This window comes from Lissotriton helveticus, chromosome 1_2 (assembly GCF_964261635.1).
Source record: "Lissotriton helveticus chromosome 1_2, aLisHel1.1, whole genome shotgun sequence".
Taxonomy (NCBI): domain Eukaryota; kingdom Metazoa; phylum Chordata; class Amphibia; order Caudata; family Salamandridae; genus Lissotriton; species Lissotriton helveticus.
The window spans coordinates 31891281-31911932 of record NC_136058.1 but is presented as its reverse complement, the minus strand read 5'-3'; positions in this window follow the sequence as shown (position 1 = coordinate 31911932).

The following is a 20652-nucleotide window of genomic DNA, read 5'->3' as shown; positions in this document are numbered from 1 at the left end:
TTACAAAAAGAAAGTGAGTAAGGTAAACTATATAAGGAAAGGGTGAATAAGGAAAAGAGAGTGAGGGAGAGAGGACACAGAGGAAGTGAAGGTAGGAGTGTCAGATACATACTGAGTGAGGCATCTACACAATGTGATTCATAATGTTAGGAATCACAGGTAATGTAATTGAAAAACGTTCAATTTTTTTTGCTCATTCCACAATCACATCACTTGTGTTTCCTTTGCTTACGTACCTCATTGTGCAGATGTAGTCTAGCATATGAAAGACTACGCAGAAGGTGACCACTGTATGCAACAACTTTGACACTTACAGAAGCCTCTGCTTCTCCATGCCCCCTTCACAGTCCTAAATATATACATTTTAAACTAACAGTATCTTGTTGCAGATGAAGTGAGGCCTATCTTGCAACATGGTGCATCTTTTGCACCGCTGCTGTGTCACAAAAGTGACGCAACGGCAGCGCAAAAGAGGTGCACGGCCATCATAAAACTGCCCCTAACATTTTAAATGATTGTTTCAGGATGCCGATAAGGTGTTGCCTATCCAGAGATTTGTTTGAGGTGAGGTCTACTCAGAGTTACAGATTAAATTTAGGCTTGTTGAAGAGTACAGAGGAGAAAATACATGTGCAAGCCTACCAACGAAGTGAGTCATGTCCATTGCACTCTTGAACAAAGGCCAGACCTCCTCTGTCTCCCTGGACAGGCCTAAACCTCATCTGCACAATGTGATTCGTAATGTTAGGAAACACAGGTGATATAATTGAAAAACGTGCAAATATTTTTGCTAATTTAACAATCACATCACCTGTATTTCCTCAGCTTAGGTATCTCATTGTACAGATGTAGTCTAGCATATCCAAGAGTACGCAGAAGGTGAGGACTGTATGCAACAGAGCAATGTACATTACTCACCTCCCTTGACACTTACAGAAGCCTCAGTTTCTCCATGCCTCCTACACAGTTCTGAATGTATATCATAAATACAAAAAGTACAGAATTAATTATACATGTTAAATGGTTTATTTTTGCTGTTCTCAGAATATATCAAATTTCACTAAAAACAGTGACTTGAAGGTATTCATCATATAACAGCGGGGAAAAAAACCCACAATCAAAATGATTGTGTTTAAAAAACCCATATAACATAACCAATCAGAAATCAGAACTCCTCAAAAGTAACTTACTTTCCATGACGTCGAAGGATGTCCTATGAACAGCTTATACTCTGTTGTGCTGTTATTATTTTCAGCCCGCCACTTTCTGAAAGAAAAGCTCAATCGTTTTGACAAATATGTTACATACAATAAATGACTTCTCGCTCTCTACCGCACTTCTCCTCAAGGCCAAATCGTGTAAGAGCCATTTATAACTCTTGGAATTCTTCTAAGCAAATCCCGTCATTTTCTTTTTCCGCAACTTTCAGAAAGAAAACGTTCTAGATCACTTTCACAATCCTGTACTAGTAATATCTCACCTTTCTTGCTCACTCATGTTCCACATTTCCTATGACACTGATACTGCTTACTATGAAGCAGACTTACACTACCTCTATGACTACTACAATTATTTAATTCTCTACATCACTTTTAATCACAAAGCAATTTAAAACAGTACATAAAATTATATCAACTCCTAGAATCATTATAGGCCAGTTACCTACCCTAAATTCTTTCTTCTGAAAACAGAAAGTAAGAATATTTTTAAATAAAAAGGCAACATTGTTTCATAGTGAAATGTGAATCATTTCCGGAACATCAGCTTTTTTTACATTTTCAATAAGCTGTGTAATAAGTGGATGTTGTCAAAGGACCATCATGTCATATAATAGCTGCAGTTAGAAATGTTCTTCCTAAAATCAACGACTGTGTAGCCACAACATTTGTAATTAAAGTTGAAAACGTATTTTCATCAGGTTTATATAGTTGGAATTTTTAAATGACATTATAACCAAAAGTTTGTTCAAAATATGTCGACAGCATTGCAGACTTACATTACCTCTACTCCATGTTTTGATTGGCTGCTTGAATTAGCTTATTAAAACAAACAGTTTTTCTGAACTTATTCAAAGTGCAGTTATTTTTCCATGACGTCAAGTGTTATGGTAAGAACACCGTTTGCTTTGGGAAATACTCTGTTGTCCTTTAACTAATCCGTGCCCACCACTTTCTGTAAGAAAACCTTCTTTTTTTTCAGGAACTACTTAAAACTCAAAAATAACTTTTCACTCTGTACTACACTTATCCTCAAGGCCAAATAGTGTAGGAGCCATTAGAACCTCTTGAAATTCCTCAGAGCAAATCCCGAGATTCTTTCCCTAAAATTTTGGTTGTAAAAACACCAGGTAAGAATTTTACGGTCAAAAGGCATTTTTTTTTTAAAAGTTAAAACAGAATCATTGCAGAATGACCAGCCGTTTCTAGACTTCAAATACGCTGTGTAATGTCCTGATGTTGTTGAAGGACCGTCATGATATATAATTGATGCAGTTACAAAAGTCCTTCCTGATATTGACAACTGTGAAGCCACAACATTTTTAATTAAAGTTGTCAATTTTGTTCCATCAGGCCTACATCGTTGGAACATTAAAATGACATACTGGCCATATGTTCGTATAAATAATGTGGACAGCATTGCAGACTTACATTGGCTACACTCCATGTTTTGATCGGCTGCTTTTACTAGCTTATTAAAGGACACTGATTTACTGTCTGGCAAAGTTAAATATATAAATCTTTCTGAGTCTACACTAGTAGTACTTGATACCCTACAGTTCTCGCAGTCATGCTGCCATTGATAAGAAAGGCCAAACAGATGATCTACATCTACACCTTCATCTTGCAATACATCAAGCATATACATTAAAAACTCCTGACAATCTTGCTGAATATTTTGAGAGAATTGCGTTTGACCTGAACATTTGTCTAACAGATTTCGAACTTCAGACACACTTTCAATTTTTGTTCTATCAGTGCTACATTTCTCTAACACAGAATTCAACAAACTGCAAAATCTTTGATCCGAATTGACCACAATCTCTTCTTTTAAAGTTTCTAGAGAAAAGACAACATTAACCCCTACATTAGCATAGCAGTTGACACCAGAACTATTTTCAAATTGAAAACCAACAACATCTTCAACAGAATCCATTTTTTTTCTGCTTATAATTTTGGGTTCATCAACTTTTCGTCTTTTTGCTACAACCTCCGTACTATTGGTCACATTTCTTCGTTTCCGGCCTACCACACGTATCTCAAACAAAGGATATTGAGGCAAATGTGGCGCATACTCTCTTCTTAACCTATTGTATTCCTTAACACAATCTAGATCCGCACAAATGTTTGTGACATCACACTCAATCAAGTACAATCCCGATAAAGTTCTGACTCGTGACAATGTCACATATGCCATACCTTCCTTGAACACAGAACTGCCAATATTCACCAATGCACTGTCTACACTTAAACCTTGCGATTTATGGATTGTCACCGCATATGCCAAGCAAACAGGAAACTGCTTACGGCGAACATATAAGTCTTTTACAAGCAAAAACCTAGCAGAGCAACGACCAATTAGCTGTACTTCCTCAATACCATCAAATTTAATTTTTAAAAATTCAATTCCATCTCTATTTCTGTATTTCTCAAAATCAACAACATAACCCATTGATCCATTTACCAGACCTCTTTCAACATGTAAATTCCTTCTTAAAATTATACGGCAATTTAAGCACACATTCAGAGTCTTTTCAAAACCAGCAGTTTTAGATATAGTCTTCTCTAATGAATCCAATTTTGATTTCAAATTCTCAGACAAAATAATTGTTGCTCCCATATGCTCTATTCTGTCAATAGCTTCCAGTTTCACAATCTCTTGGTTTTCTAAATTCAACATTTTGTTGTTGAAGATGGCACATTCTGCAAGAGTTGGCATCAAACATATTCCAGATTTCTTCTCAGTAATTTTCCCAAAAATATTCTCTGGCAGAACGTCTTCCTCTGGATACAAATTTGATAGTAATTGTGCATGTAAAGCTTCTTTCCCATGCTCGGTCACTTTTCCGATTCTAACATCTTGTAGAATATTCTTATAATCTTCATCCTTCGCTTGACGCATATTTTCACGCAGTTCAGCATAATTGAAGTTTAACCATATATTAACGTTGCCAATGCTCCCTAGGCACTTCCTGGTATCGTCATGCGTGAGCATTTTGAACACAGGTTGTCCTTTCACTGGTGTCAGCTGCAGAAGATCACCGAAAACAATGATGTGTTTGCCACCAAATAACACATCATACTCTGTTTTGAGAACTTCTTGCATTCTCAAATGCACAAAGGCAAGCATGACATTGGAAACCATGCTTACTTCATCAATGATAAGAAGTTTCATCTTCTTCAGCACTCTGGAAACTTCACAACAAGCATCTCCAGATAACCTGTGGTATTGTAATTTGTTATCATGCTCCAATGGCAGCATCAGTAGACGATGCAAAGTAATACCTTTAATGTTATGTGCTGCCAGTCCAGTTGGTGCGGTGACAACACAAGCCAGCGATGACTCAGTCCTTTTCTGCAAATAACATGAAATTGCTTTAATGAGGAAACTTTTTCCAGTTCCCGCTTCTCCTCTCACGTACAGTCGGACAGGCTTCAATGACGTACATGAGCACTCTTTCTTCTCATGACTTAATCCATGATCAATTTGGTTGGTAACTTCGTCATATATTTTCCTCTGCTCAACGTTGAGTTGTCTTTCCAAGTCTTCTAAGTTAACCGCATCCTCCTGAACATGTGCCATGGCTCTTTCCACTTCAATCATGGCAGTGGCAGCTTCATTTTCGATAACTGGTCCTCCTAGTGGATCCTGACTCAATGAAACAGAACTCTGACTGTCCTGAGAACTTTCTCTAGCAATCTCGGCTGCAATCATTGCTTCCTGCTCGATTTCCTCATTCAACATTTCTAGATATTTGGGAAAAACAGGACATTCTATGGTCTCCTTGGCGGCATTGAAAGAATCTTCGTAACAGACGAAATCTCCAAGCAGTTCCTCTTCTGCACGCCAAGGCTTGAAAAGTTGCAAAAGTGCTAAATAGAAAAACTCTTTTCTTTCAGGAGATTCGCCACTCAATTTTCGATGGTTTACCAAGTGGCATTTTCTTTGCTTGACCAGACATCCCTCACTTCCAATTACAGCATACACTCCTTTATAAATATCTTCTTTGATGTTCCTCTTGAATATGTAATTTTGTAGAACCTCATACAGACAAACATTCTCGGGTGACTGCTTCTATTTGGATAATATGTATCCAACATGTTGGTCTTCAAAATATCGGTACTGTTTGGCTCCTTTTCCGCCAAATACTCAATTTCCCGCACAGGTTTCAGAACTCGATTACGCGTTGCAGCAAGACCAAGACTCGCCCAAATGATACTCCTAGATTTGGCATAGAGACTTGCTGAAGACAACCGGTCAGAACATTCGTAAGCTCCGATTTCTCGATGCGACAACATCTTCAGACTGAAACTGTACAACTTCTTACTGAGGCTCTTTTCATGGGAAATGTCCTCCCACATATCCTTCAATTCTGTCTTTTCTTTTTTGGTGATGTAAGATGTTACATACCGAGCCACAGCCATACAGTTATCAGCCACAAACTGTATATCCATGTTAGCATTCCACATGGACAAAATCACTGGTTTGTAGTCGTTGATGTACTTGGACTCTTCGTTCCTTTTCAAATTGTATGTATTTTTGGGTGATTTCCTCATCACATTATGTCGCAGCGAAGACATCAAACTGTTCACTCTTCCTTTGGAAATCACCGGTCGTGGAAAGGCGAAACGACATTTTGTGTAGAACTTGTCCTTGTTTCTGAATTTACGACGACAGTACTTTCCACAACGATGGCTTTGGAAGCGTAAAACTTGTTCTCTTAGGCTTTTGTCTTCCTTTGTGTTTGGAACAGCACATGTAGAATACTGTTCTATGAAACTCATAACTAAGTCATCCGGATCTGTTCCAAATTTGGATGCATCTTTGATCCATAGCAGCATATGTATATGAGGAGCACCTCTTGCTTGGTACTCCTTTCTCCAGAAGAAATCCAACACCTCTCCAAGAGGTGGATTTTTCTTGTTCATGATGAAAGACATCATAGCTTCAAATCTATGATTGAAGTACCTGCATACATTCACTGGATCCAAAGAACACAGTTCTCCGGGTGTCTTGAATTCAATATTTTCAATGTTTCCATTTGCCTCTCGTAGAAATTCAAGTAAGTTTTCCCAGCCATACTCGGCACAGCTGAGAGTGAGGAACCATGTGGGAGTTCCTAAGTTCCTCAGCATACATTTTAAATCACCATGACGACGGTACCAGTACTCATTAGTACCACGCTGACACGCCATGAGATTAATCAGGTGAGAATCCAAAATACTGTCTTGCACATTGACTTTATCCATAAAGTCCCTGGCCGAGATATTTTGCATCTGTACACCACTTTTCAAGATGTGGTTCACTGCATATGACAGTCCAGACAGATCGCTTTCAAACAGTAGATGAAACAAATAGGGAATGCATTGACGAAACCTAGGATCTTCTGCATACAATCGTAAAGTCCGGTATTCAGAAGCAGGAATTTGATCAGGTCGCTCATCATATCTTCCTCCTTGACCTGTTGGAAATAGTTGTGGGAAACACCGAGCTTCCAAACTTTCCTCCCAAACACTAATGGGACTCCCTTTGGCTTGTTTCATTTGAAACAACTCAATAGCATTCCCCATGACTTCCTTGGAATGCAAAGGATGAACACTATAATGTTCATATATTTCTTCATTTTTAGAGGCTTCTACTTTCTCAATTTGACCAGCACACAAATCGCTATCCTCTTCTTCACTTACTTCCTCTTCTGCAACATATACATTCTTGTAGTACTTATTGTTTTTCTTCAAATACAATGTTGCCTTTTTGACTTTCCTAACATCCACTAAATCTTGCCAGATTTTCTTACTCTTTGTCGGAACCCCATTAACTAAGATAACCAGAGGTTCCTCTTCCACTTTCTCTACTCCAATTGTATTAATGTTTTTCTTCAAATCTAGAGGCAAATAAACAACTCTTCCCTTTAATCCTCTCTGTAAATCTGATGGAGGCAATTTCCCAGTCTTTTGCTCCATTTGTACAATAGCCTATAAGGGATGGACCCTTTGAATCAAAATAGATTCATAAGTATTTAAATCCTTCAATTCAGAAGGAATGTCAACCAATTCCAGATTATTATGAACCGCTGTAGCAGGCATCTGGTTTTGATTTAATTTGTTACAACAATAAGTACACACACGTTGATCTGATCCCAAATCAAAACAATTTTCTACCATCAAGTATGTTGCGAAATCCTTCCATTCACTATTATTTTCCCTTTCACTTTTTGCATATAAATCCACTAACTTAGTCTGATTCTTATAAGTGCGTCGACAACACACACAAGTGAAATTAGGCCTCTCACTTGATTTCACCTCAAACGTGGCAATTTCCTTCTGAAAATTATCTGTACTGGAAACCTGTACACTCTCTTCCACATTACCTTCTTCTTCTGGGTTAATTTCAACATTTTCCTCTTTACTTGTAAAGTAACAAAACTCAATTTCTGCACAAATATTCTTCACTTCTACTTCTGAACCATGCAAAAGAGCAGTGCATAATTGTTTAAGCATAATTGCTGGACTCTTAGCATAATACAACATTCTAACTAATTTCCTCACTTTATTATGATGCACTGCTAGCATCCTGAAATGATGAAAAACACTCTGGCATACTCTCCTGGAAAGACAAGCCAATGAATGACCATGCAAACCTGTCACTTCTCTCACTCTGCAAGGATCTAATTCTTGCAACAACTTCATTTTCTGTTTCAAACTTTTCCTATTAAATGTCCGTACAAAATCACAAAGCAAATTGATGGAATCCTGTCGCACACTGCAAATACTACTACACTTCCAGGTATACACTGGTCCCTTAGGACGTTTTCCTAAAACCTCATTACCTAACATCTCTTCTACCTCATAAGTTTTTCTTTTTCAACCGGACAACCATCTTTCACCTCATAAGCTCGACCACTGGTGTCAACTGCATGCACCAAATCATTATACTGGAAATAACTCTCCTCATTAAAAAATGCCTCACAACTTGAACTATGCATCCATTCTCCTGAAAATACTTCACAAAAATTACTACGATTAACTGTTCTCTTCCATCTACTATTTGATTTGAAATCATAAATTGCCTTGTTTAGTTTCCTAATTCTATTGATTATCAAAATAAATAACTTTCGCTTAATTTCGAATGCCTGATCAATAATTTTCTCAATATTTTTCTTTCTTTTATAAAAAGCCACTTTCTGTTGACCTTTCTTAATATTTTTTAACAAATTGCCAATTATCCTGTTGCGGAACATTCGTCTACGAATGTCCCTAAACTGATTTTTCCTTCTACTACCATGCACAGAGTTATCTCCTGGTCTAGCAGTAACATTTTTGATTGGCCTTTCTTTTCCGTTTAAATTGGCTCTCTTTTTCTGGACTAAAACATGTTCTGTAGTAATATTTTTTTTTCTGAAAATATTCCTTAGGAATGATTTCGTTGTCTTACTCTGAGGTTTCTTGGTGACTTGACGAGTTTTTATTGTAGAGGACTGCTGCAAGCATGTAGTAAGCTGCTGTCTTTGACGTTTTGTAGCCTTTTGGCTTCTTTCTTTAGATGGCATATTGAAGTTTTGAAATGATCTGCAGTTGAATCTGTGGTAAAATATAATAAAAAATGTTATTAACCACTATTACCAAACAGTAAATCAATAACAGTCGTCAAAAAATTAACACACTACTTGTCAATTCTACATACAATAATTTTTAGTGCATTGGCAAATTTAGAACTCACAAATAGTAGCAAAGAAATAGAATGCTTCTACATTTGACCTGTGCTCTTTTATATGTGAATCTGAACTAATTTTCTTAGCATATTTCACTGTTTTATTAAAGACACTTGACACAAGCTGTTTTTGAAGTTGTTTTTAATTTTAAATGAAACGGTTTACATGGTTACTTTTCATTTCGAGTATCTTAAATTTATTTCTAAAAAGGTCAGCTACCCACCCTATGTCATACAATTCTGACAAATCGGCATCCTCATCATATTCTTCATCATCCACAGGATTTAAATCATCCAAGGGATCTACTTTCACTGACGTTTCAATGACAAGTTCAATGATAAGATTGAGATCAACAGATTGCTCATTATCACTCATGGTTGATGTTGTCGTTATCTTTAAAGAAAGAGAACAACAATGAGATGTTGCAGAGTAAGAGACAAATCTCAGAGACTATAATAGTAAAATTGTTTAACTAGAGTAACATTTTGCAGATATTATTTAGCCATGTCCAGCGATGCTGAGGAGGTGAGCCCTATGTCCAAGTTTTCAGTGAACAGGACTCATCTCTTCTTAACCTTGGATAAGCCTCACCGACTCTGTGTCCCCTGCTCATACTTAAATGTAAAGGGGCAGATTTATGTTAACTGGCGCATCCCCAGGGATGCACCAGTTAACGTGCGCCGCTGCTCTGCCACCCATGGTGTGCCGCATTTAAAATGCGGAGCACCATGGGGCAAAAACAGCACAGATGCGTCACCTACTCAGGGTTACAGATGAAATTTAAGTTGTTGAAGAGTACAGAGGAGATAATACATGTGCAGGCCTACCAACAAAGTGACTCATGTCCACTGCACTCTTGAACAAACGTCAGACCTCATCTGTCTCCCTGGACAGGCCTAAACCTCATCTACACAATGTGATTCGTAATGTTAGGAAACACAGGTAATGTAATTGAAAAACGTGCAATTTTGTTTGCTCATTCCACAATCATATCACCTGTGTTTCCTTTGCTTAGGTATCTCATTGTGCAGATGTTGTCTAGCATATCAAAGAGTACGCAGAAGGTGAGCACTGTATGCAACAATTTTGACACTTACAGAAGATTCAGCTTCTCCATGCCCCCTACACAGTCCTAAATGTTTACAGTTTAAACTGACGGTATCTTGTTGCAGATGAAGTGAGGCCTATCTTGCAACATGGTGCATCTTTTGCACTGCTGCTGCGTCACAAAAATGACGCAACAGCGGCGCAAAAGAGGCGCACGGTCATCATAAATCTGCCCCTAACATTTTAAATGATTGATTCAGGATGCCGATAAGGTGTGGCCTATCCAGAGGTTTGTTTGAGGTGAGGCCTACTCAGGTTTACAGATGAAATTTAGGCTTGTTAAACAGTACAGAGGAGATAGTACATGTTCAGGCCTACCAATGAAGTGAGTCATGTCCACTACACTCTTGAACAAAGGCCAGACCTCCTCTGTGTCCCTGACCAGGCCTAAACCTCATCTGCACAATGTGATTTGTAATGTTAGGAAACACAGGTGATGTAATTGAAAAATATGGAATTTCTTTTGCTCATTTCACAATCACATCACTTGTGTTTCCTTTGCTTAGGTATCTCATTGTGCAGATGTAGTCTAGCATATCAAAGAGTACGCAGAAGGTGAGCACGGTATGCATCAATTTTGACACTAACAGAAGATTCAGCTTCTCCATGCCCCCTACAGAGTACTAAATGTTTACAGTTTAAACTGACAGTATCTTGTTGCAGATGAAGTGAGGCCTATCTTGCAACATGGTGCCTCTTTTGCATCACTGCTGCGTCACAAAACTGACGCAAGAGCGGCACAAAAGAGGCGCACGGCCATCATAAATCTGCCCCTAACATTTTAAATGATTGATTCAGGATGACGATAAGGTGTGGCCTCTCCAGAGGTTTGTTTGAGGTGAGGCCTACTCAGGGATGCAGATGAAATTTAGGCTTGTTGAAGAGTACAAAGGAGATAATACATGTGCAGGCCTACCAATGAAGTGAGTCATGTTCACTGCACTCTTGAACAAAGGCCAGACGTCCTCTGTCTCCCTGGACAGGCCTAAACCTCATCTGCACAATGTGATTCGTAATATTAGGAAACACAGGTGATGTAATTGAAAAACGTGCACTTTTTTTGCTCATTTCACAATCACATCACCTGTATTTCCTCAGCTTAGGTATCTCATTGTGCAGATGTAGTCTAGCATATCCAAGAGTACGCAGAAGATGAGGACTGTATGCAACAGAGCAATGAACATTACTCACCTCCCTTGACACTTACAGAAGCCTCAGTTTCTCCATGCCTCCTACACAGTTCTAAATGTATATCATTATCATCATAGTGACTATGAAACTCTTGCAGAACATATTGTGAAACCTTAATGAGTTCAAGAAACTTGTTTTTAAACCGGCAAACAAGGAATATTATTCTCACAGATTCATAGTGGAAACTGAAATATTTATTTAAAGAAACAGACACCAATATGACCTTCTCATAAATGTGAAAAGCGTTTAAAAAAAACAAACCGATTTTCTGCTCATAATTTGAAAATACAACACAAGTCCTATGTAGAAGCACACCCTGTCAGTACTTAAATTAGCCAAGCACACATGGGGGCGTATTTACAAGGACCTTGCACCACGGGGAAATGACTTAAATTAAAATGGGGAAAATAACATCAAAGGGACTCAAAGGCCTTGTAAATATGCCCCAAGCAACCTATGAAACTCTAGCAGTACATATCAAGAAACCTAAATGATTTCAAGAAACGTTTTTAAACACATCAAATAAATTAATTATTCATCCACATTCATGGGGAAGTGACTTAAAATGCCCTAACACACATGAAAGCGTATTTTTAAGGCCCTTGCACCATTTTTGCATCACTTTTAACATGGCCATGTAACTCAAAGAAACAAAATCTAAATTTGCCAAGCACACATGGGGGCGTATTTACAAGGACCTTGCACCACGGGGAAATGACTTAAATTAAAATGGGGAAAATAACATCAAAGGGACTCAAAGGCCTTGTAAATATGCCCCAAGCAACCTATGAAACTCTAGCAGTACATATCAAGAAAACCTAAATGACTTCAAGAAACGTTCTTAAACACATCAAGTAAATTAATTATTCAACCACATTCATGGGGAAGTGACTTAAAATGCCCTAACACACATTAAAGCGTATTTTTAAGGCCCTAGCACCATTTTTGCATCACTTTTAACATGGCTATGTAACTCAAAGAAACAAAATCTAAATTTGCCAAGCACACATGGGGGCGTATTTACAAGGACCTTGCACCACGGGGAAATGACTTAAACTAAAATGGGGAAAATAACATCAAAGGGACTCAAAGGCCTTGTAAATGTGCCCCAAGCAGCCTATGAAACTCTAGCAGTACATATCAAGAAACCGAAATGATTTCAAGAAACGTTTTTAAACACATAAAATAAATTAATTATTCATCCACATTCATGGGGAAGTGACTTAAAATGCCCTAACACACATGAAAGTGTACTTTTAAGGCCCTTGCACCATTTTTGCATCACTTTTAACATGGCCATGTAACTCAAAGAAACAAAATCTAAATTTGCCAAGCACACATGGGGGCGTATTTACAAGGACCTTGCACCACGGGGAAATGACAAATTAAAATGGGGAAAATAACATCAAAGGGACTCAAAGGCCTTGTAAATATGCCCCAAGCAACCTATGAAACTCTAGCAGTACATATCAAGAAAACCTAAATGACTTCAAGAAACGTTCTTAAACACATCAAGTAAATTAATTATTCAACCACATTCATAGTGAAGTGACTTAAAATGCCCTAACACACATTAAAGCGTATTTTTAAGGCCCTAGCACCATTTTTGCATCACTTTTAACATGGCTATGTAACTCAAAGAAACAAAATCTAAATTTGCCAAGCACACATGGGGGCGTATTTACAAGGACCTTGCACCACGGGGAAATGACTTAAACTAAAATGGGGAAAATAACATCAAAGGGACTCAAAGGCCTTGTAAATATGCCCCAAGCAGCCTATGAAACTCTAGCAGTACATATCAAGAAACCTAAATGATTTCAAGAAACGTTTTTAAACACATCAAATAAATTAATTATTCATCCACATTCATTGGGAAGTGACTTAAAATGCCCTAACACACATGAAAGCGTACTTTTAAGGCCCTTGCACCATTTTTGCATCACTTTTAACATGGCCATGTAACTCAAAGAAACAAAATCTAAATTTGCCAAGCACACATGGGGGCGTATTTACAAGGACCTTGCACCACGGGGAAATGACAAATTAAAATGGGGAAAATAACATCAAAGGGACTCAAAGGCCTTGTAAATATGCCCCAAGCAACCTATGAAACTCTAGCAGTACATATCAAGAAAACCTAAATGACTTCAAGAAACGTTCTTAAACACATCAAGTAAATTAATTATTCAACCACATTCATGGGGAAGTGACTTAAAATGCCCTGACACACATTAAAGCGTATTTTTAAGGCCCTAGCACCATTTTTGCATCACTTTTAACATGGCTATGTAACTCAAAGAAACAAAATCTAAATTTGCCAAGCACTCATGGGGGCGTATTTACAAGGACCTTGCACCACGGGGAAATGACTTAAACTAAAATGGGGAAAATAACATCAAAGGGACTCAAAGGCCTTGTAAATATGCCCCAAGCAGCCTATGAAACTCTAGCAGTACATATCAAGAAACCTAAATGATTTCAAGAAACGTTTTTAAACACATAAAATAAATTAATTATTCAACCACATTCATGGGGAAGTGACTTAAAATGCCCTAACACACATGAAAGCGTATTTTTAAGGCCCTTGCACCATTTTTGCATCATTTTTAACATGGCCATGTAACTCAAAGAAACAAAATCTAAATTTGCCAAGCACACATGGGGGCGTATTTACAAGGACCTTGCACCACGGGGAAATGACTTAAATTAAAATGGGGAAAATAATATCAAAGGGACTCAAAGGCCTTGTAAATATGCCCCAAGCAACCTATGAAACTCTAGCAGTACATATCAAGAAAACCTAAATGACTTCAAGAAACGTTCTTAAACACATCAAGTAAATTAATTATTCAACCACATTCATGGGGAAGTGACTTAAAATGCCCTAACACACATTAAAGCGTATTTTTAAGGCCCTAGCACCATTTTTGCATCACTTTTAACATGGCTATGTAACTCAAAGAAACAAAATCTAAATTTGTCAAGCACACATGGGGGCTTATTTACAAGGACCTTGCACCATGGGTAAATGTTTTAAATTAAAATGGGGAAAATAACATCAAAGGGACTCAAAGGCCTTGTAAATATGCCCCAAGCAAACTATGAAACTCTAGCAGTACATATCAAGAAACCTACTTGATTTAAAAAATGTTTTTAAACACATCAAATAAAACAATTAATTACCCACATTCATGGGGAAGTTACTTAAAATGCCCTAACACACATGAAAGCGTATTTTTAAGGCCCTTGCACCATTTTTGCGTCACTTTTAACATGGCTATGTAACTCAAAGAAACAAAATCTATTTGTAAAACACTTGACATAAAGCAACATTTTAAATACACAACTTTCTTCATAATTTTCTCCCTAAAGCATACTATTCTCTATCTAAATTAAATGAATCTTTTCTCACCTTAGCAAATACTTTGTGAGTTTCAAAACAGTCTCAGACACACACCAATTTTTCTTTAGCAGAGCAAAGGGTATGCACTCCAGAGGCTGCAACCAACAAAGGCACAGAAATGCTGTAATTCATCACACATATCTCTCATGTCAACCAATCAAAACTCTTCCCTCACTTTTTTCAAATCAACACCCTTCCCCCCCTCTGCCCTTTCTGTCTTTTTTCCATAGCAACCACCTCCTGAAAGACCTGTCATGTTTACAAGTTCACACAACAATGTTTCAATTGAACTCTGAACTCTCAGTACACCTGCGTATCCAGTGCAATCTTTCATAAAATGATTTTTTTTTGACCATTCAAATTACATCTTTCAAAGAACTCATCCATGCACCCTAACTTTCTGTTTTCAGCAATCAAAATCCACCAATCACTGTTACTGAATCATTAGCACAGAAACTCAACAGTTTTTTTCATTATAAACTCTTATTTTTTCAACTGCCATTTCATACCCACACTTCATCTGACTGCAGCAGAACCTCCTCTCACCATGTTTTCTGTCTGGATTGTTGGACATAGTTACATCCACTGGGCTCAAAGGTATGCTGATAACAGAAATTTACACAACCTCAATTTACAAAATGTGGAAATCAAGTGGATTGGCCACAGAGGATTAAGATGTCACCAATTGATACAATTGGTGAAAACCTTTTTGCATTTGCCGAAACCTGACCTGTTAATTGTGCACTGTGGAGGAAATTACTTGGGCACTTTGACTGGGGTAGGTCTGGAAATGCTTTTAAAGGACACCTTTGACCAATTGATGGCACTTTTTCCTCAAACTGCCTTGGTATATTCAAATATATGCCAAAGACAGAAATGGAGGTGGTCAAACTAATTTTGTCCACAAATTGAGAAATCGAGGAAGCATGTAAATAAGTCTGTTTCAGCTTACATGAGAGACCATGGAATGGGCTCCATGTACAACAATAACTTGCGTTACTACATGCAAGATATCTACAGAGGAGATGGAGTTCACTCCTCAGATGAGGGGAACAGAGTTTTCATCCTGAATTTAAAACTATGTATTGGTACCTACTTATAAGTACCTAAATCTACCACAGACCCAAAAGCTCTTCTCAGAGCTACCCTAACTATGATCACTATAAACAAATTTTAAATGTAACTTTTTTTTTACAAATTTTCACAATTTACGCTTTCCGGAGCGCTACCCGGTACGCGCACCGGACGCTAACCGCACAAAAATTTGAAAAAAAAATGTTTTTTTTCCGCACATATGGGCCTCCTCAGCCACCCTCAGAAAACCTAGGGGGTCAGGATACGTCTACCGTGCCCCCTTCTACCCATTCTGAACATTATTTGCCCTCCATCTTGTATCTCAATTCTACCGAAACACAAAATGGAGGACTCCCGTAACGCTGCCGGTTCGCGTACCGGGGCGCTCACCGGGAAGCGCTCAATTAAAAAAGGTGGGAAAGTAATTTACAGAAAAACCACTGGAGACAATTTCACCAAATATAGATTAGCTCATACTACATACCAATCCCTACCATTTTCACAAATTTGGTTGGAATTCCATTTAGCCATTTAGCCTGTAGACCTCTCTAAATACCCTCAGGTAAATTACTTCACAAAACACATCTGAAGTGTTAGAATTGACAACCAATGAAAATGTTACTTTCATTTTCTATTTTTTTTACCTGACATTTCATTGGTTATGTACCTGAATATATACAAAGATAGAGAGAGAAACACAGCCATTTTGACTACTACTTCCTGAAGTACATTGCAAGAGCATTTTCACTGACAACTTAAACTTGTTTTTAAAAGGTAAGATGTTATTTTGAAAACTGAAGTATATTGTGCACTTTAAGTTAATATGAAAAACTTATTCTGATAGTTATATACTATCCCTCTGTAATAGTTATAGATTTAGATAGACTTCTCTGTTATAGTTATGAATGGATTTAGGCTTGTCTTGTATAATTTTGAATTTACTTAGGTTTCATCACATACACTTTTTTAAATTTCTACTTCCAGTCTGATACCATACACTGCCCAAAGATAAATTCACTGTTAAAAACTACCTATCTAAAATTAATCCCAACAGTGCCCTATCTCTACTGATATGTATATTTTTTAATGCAAATTTCAGGCAAAATGGAAGGAGAACAAAAAGTGTAATTTGAAATTGTCCTTGCTGAGACCAATCAAGAAAACATTGAAGCAAATGACATTGAATTCATGGATGAATCACGGGACCATGAACTACTCCAATAACGCTCCAAACAAATTATTATCACTGAAGCGTCGCAATTGGAAAAACTACACCCCTGATCGATTTAACAGACACCACACGCCTAGACACTCAAGACACATATTCCAACGATATATGTGAACAAATAGCAGATTTCTTCGTCGAAAAAGTCGAGAAAATTCATGCTACTTTCCCCAAACCCACTAAATTAGGAAAGGAGGTAGTGACTAAAGACCTCCCTACTCAAAATTCCAAACTTACCACTTTCACTATACCTGACTAAAAAGATCTTATCAATATCATCAATGGTATTCATTCAGGTTCTCCTAGTGATGTGTGCCCATTGGCAAAAAGTAAGGACATCATGGAAAACTTTCTTATAGATCATATTAGAAACATGATAACTCTATCTTTTCAAGAATGTAAGGTACCGGAGGCTTGGAAAACAGCGCAAGTCATACCCTTAAAAAAAAAACCAATATCCCTATTACTCAGTTCCAAAACCTCAGGCCTATCTCTCTTTTGCCACAATGTGCCAAAATAATAGAAAAAATAGTTAATAAACAGCTTATTGCATTTCTAGAAATGGAAACTATACTCCACCCCTCCCAATCGGGTTTTAGACCTGGCTATTCAACAGAATCTGCGGTTCTGTACTCCACGGAATGTATCCGTAAGATGGTGGACGAGGGAGAGACGGCAGCGTTGGTGATGTTAGACCTAAGCGCAGCATTTGATACTGTGCTTCACTCAACGCTGCTGTCTCGGCTCTCGGACATAGGAGTAAAAGACCAGGCACTAGCTTGGCTCGAATCTTTTCTCACCAAAAGATCGTTTCAGCTGCACTGCCCACCCTTTAAATCATCTTCTCGGAGCGTTAGCCATGGGGTTCCACAGGGCTCCAGTTTGAGCCCTACTTCATTCAACATCTACATGGAACCCCTGGCTCACGTTGTAGAGAATTTTGGGGTGGGCATTGTCAGCTATGCCGACGACACCCAATTAATGTTCAAACTTACACCAGACAGCGAGGAATATGCCACCAATTTCTCTAACTGCATGGCTGCCGTAGCCACCTGGATGAACAATAATTGCCTCCGCTTAAATGGAGACAAGACAGAGGTGTTGGTGGTGGGGAACAAAACATCGATATGGTCCCAGGCATGGTGGCCCTCGGTCCTGGGTGAACTCCCCTGCCCTGTAGAAAAGGTCAAAAACTTAGGGGTCACACTTGACACGGACCTTTCGGGCAAATCCCAAGTCAGCAAAACAACAGGCAAGTGCTTTGGCACACTAAAGACCCTGCGGAAAATCATTGACCTAATCCCCATTGGAGCCAGAAAGACCATTGTACACGCCCTCATAACACGCCATCTAGATTACGGAAACGTTCTTCTATTAGGCCTTAACCAGAACAGTTTACATCAGCTACAATGCCTTCAAAATGCTGCCGCTCGCATGGTGTTGGGTCTTCCCAAAAGAACCTCTTCCAAAGCTGCCCTTTCTAAATTGCATTGGCTCCCCATCAGGGAAAGAATCAGATATAAGAGCCTCTGCTATGCCCATCGGATTGCCAATAATAAGGGACCCATCTATCTCAGAAGTCTCTTGACCATCCATCGCCCGACCAGAGACTTAAGATCATCTGGTATGATGCAATTCAAACTTCCCCGCATCTCCAGAGCAAAAATGGGGGGTAGATCCTTTCGCTACCAAGCAGTGAAACATTGGAATGCCCTCCCAGTGCATCTGCGGATGGAACCCTCGGAAACTCTATTTAGAGCTAAACTGAAAACCCACCTCTTCCCGCAATAAATTTATGTTATGATTTCCTTTCCGTCTCTTTCCCTCTGAAAGTTTTTTGTTAGTAGTAAGCGCGGGGATACACAGTTTTGTGCAGCCATGCGCTTTACAAATGTCCCAAAAAAAAATGTGTACAATCTGTAGATTTCCTCCTTCAAAATGAGGACATTTCAGACACTCAAATGTTGCAAGTTATGTTCATTCAAAATAATGACATTTCGGACACTGAAAATGACGACATTTCGGACAGTCAAATGTTAGACGTTCTATTAAATTTTGAAAAACAATCACAAAAATAAATTTATATTTAATAATCATAAATATTGCTACTTAAAAAAAAAAAAAAAAAGAACAATCAATAAACATACAATATTTCAAAAGTCTATCATTCTTTTTTCCTCATAGTACGCTCCCCGGACCGCTTCCCGGTGCGCGTACCGGGCGCTCCCCCGCGGGGCCCTTTTAAAGCCTCTACATCAAACTTAGGGGGTCAGGGAGGATCTACTATGCCCCCTTATGGTCATTTCCCCCCTTAGTTTTGGCCTCCTCTTGTCTCTCGATCCTACCGAGAGACAAGATGGCGGCCGCTCTGGACTGTTTAGAATGTTGACAGACACCGGAGAGCCAATCAGCTTCGCTTCGCGAAGTTCCGTTACGCTTCAGGTACGATTGTATGACGTCCCATCGCGCACAATTACATCGCGCTCTTTTCCCCCGCATCTTTTTGCTCGCCGAGTCCATTACATCGTGTGTTTTCACCGCGCAATCTATTGGGTGGGTGGATGGGTGGGTGGATGGATGCGTGGATTTATGCGTGGGTGGCTGGGTGTGGATGCATGGATGAGTGGGTGGGTCGATGCGTGGATGGGTGTGTGGATGGATGCGTGGGTGGATGCGTGGATTTATGCGTGGGTGGCTGGGTGTGGATGCATGGATGAGTGGGTGGGTCGATGCGTGGATGGGTGGGTGGATGGATGCGTGGATGGGTGGGTGGGTGGGTGGATGGATGCGTGGATTTATGCGTGCGTGGGTGGGTGGGTGTGGATGCATGGATGAGTGGGTGGGTCGAATGGGAAAGAATGATTGACGAATTGGTCTGAGGGAAAGGCCAACGTTAATTATGTTTATTTCATATGCACCAAAGTTATTACGGGAAGGTAAAGGCATGACATCGCCACAAAGCCTAAAACGTTCACCAAAGTTATGACGGGAACTTATTACGGAGAATAACAAATAGCCACAGATGCAAATAATGCAAAAGAATGATTTACGACAGTAGAATGGGAAAGAATGATTGACGAATTGGTCTGAGGGCAATGCCAACGTTAATTATGTTTATTTCATATGCACCATTATTATTTATGCACCAAAGTTATTACGGGAAGGCAAAGGCATGACTGTTGGACTCCTGCCCAACCCACACACTGCAGGAACGAGGATATGTCCAATCCACTTCCCCGACTCACCAGCCACTCTCTGACAGGCACAGATGAGAAAGCTGCTGACTCAGAAAAGGGGGTGGAAAATTATAAGGCAACCACACCTTCCACCCATGTAACTTGTCACCAAAAGGAACACCCGCCTCCTTCTTCTGCTCCTGCAAAAAGGGGAACAACAAATACACCCAACAGTTATGTTTCAGTCCCCAGTCTTACCTCTAATGCATATATCCATCTCCAACAAATATCATCACACACACTTACCATAAGCGTGAGCAGGCTTTGCTTCAAGGAGTTGTCAAATGATTTGGAACCTATATCCCAAGACAATGTCTCTTGGGTGAGTTAGGAGCTGGGACTCTATGATTTGTATGGGTGTTTTGGCGTGGGCGATTAAGAAGAATACAGGGTACAAAAAAAAACACACCGATAGCATTGGTATGTACAAAAAAAACCCCTGTTAGCGTGGTTTGGGGAATTAGAAACAAAACAAATCCAAGGA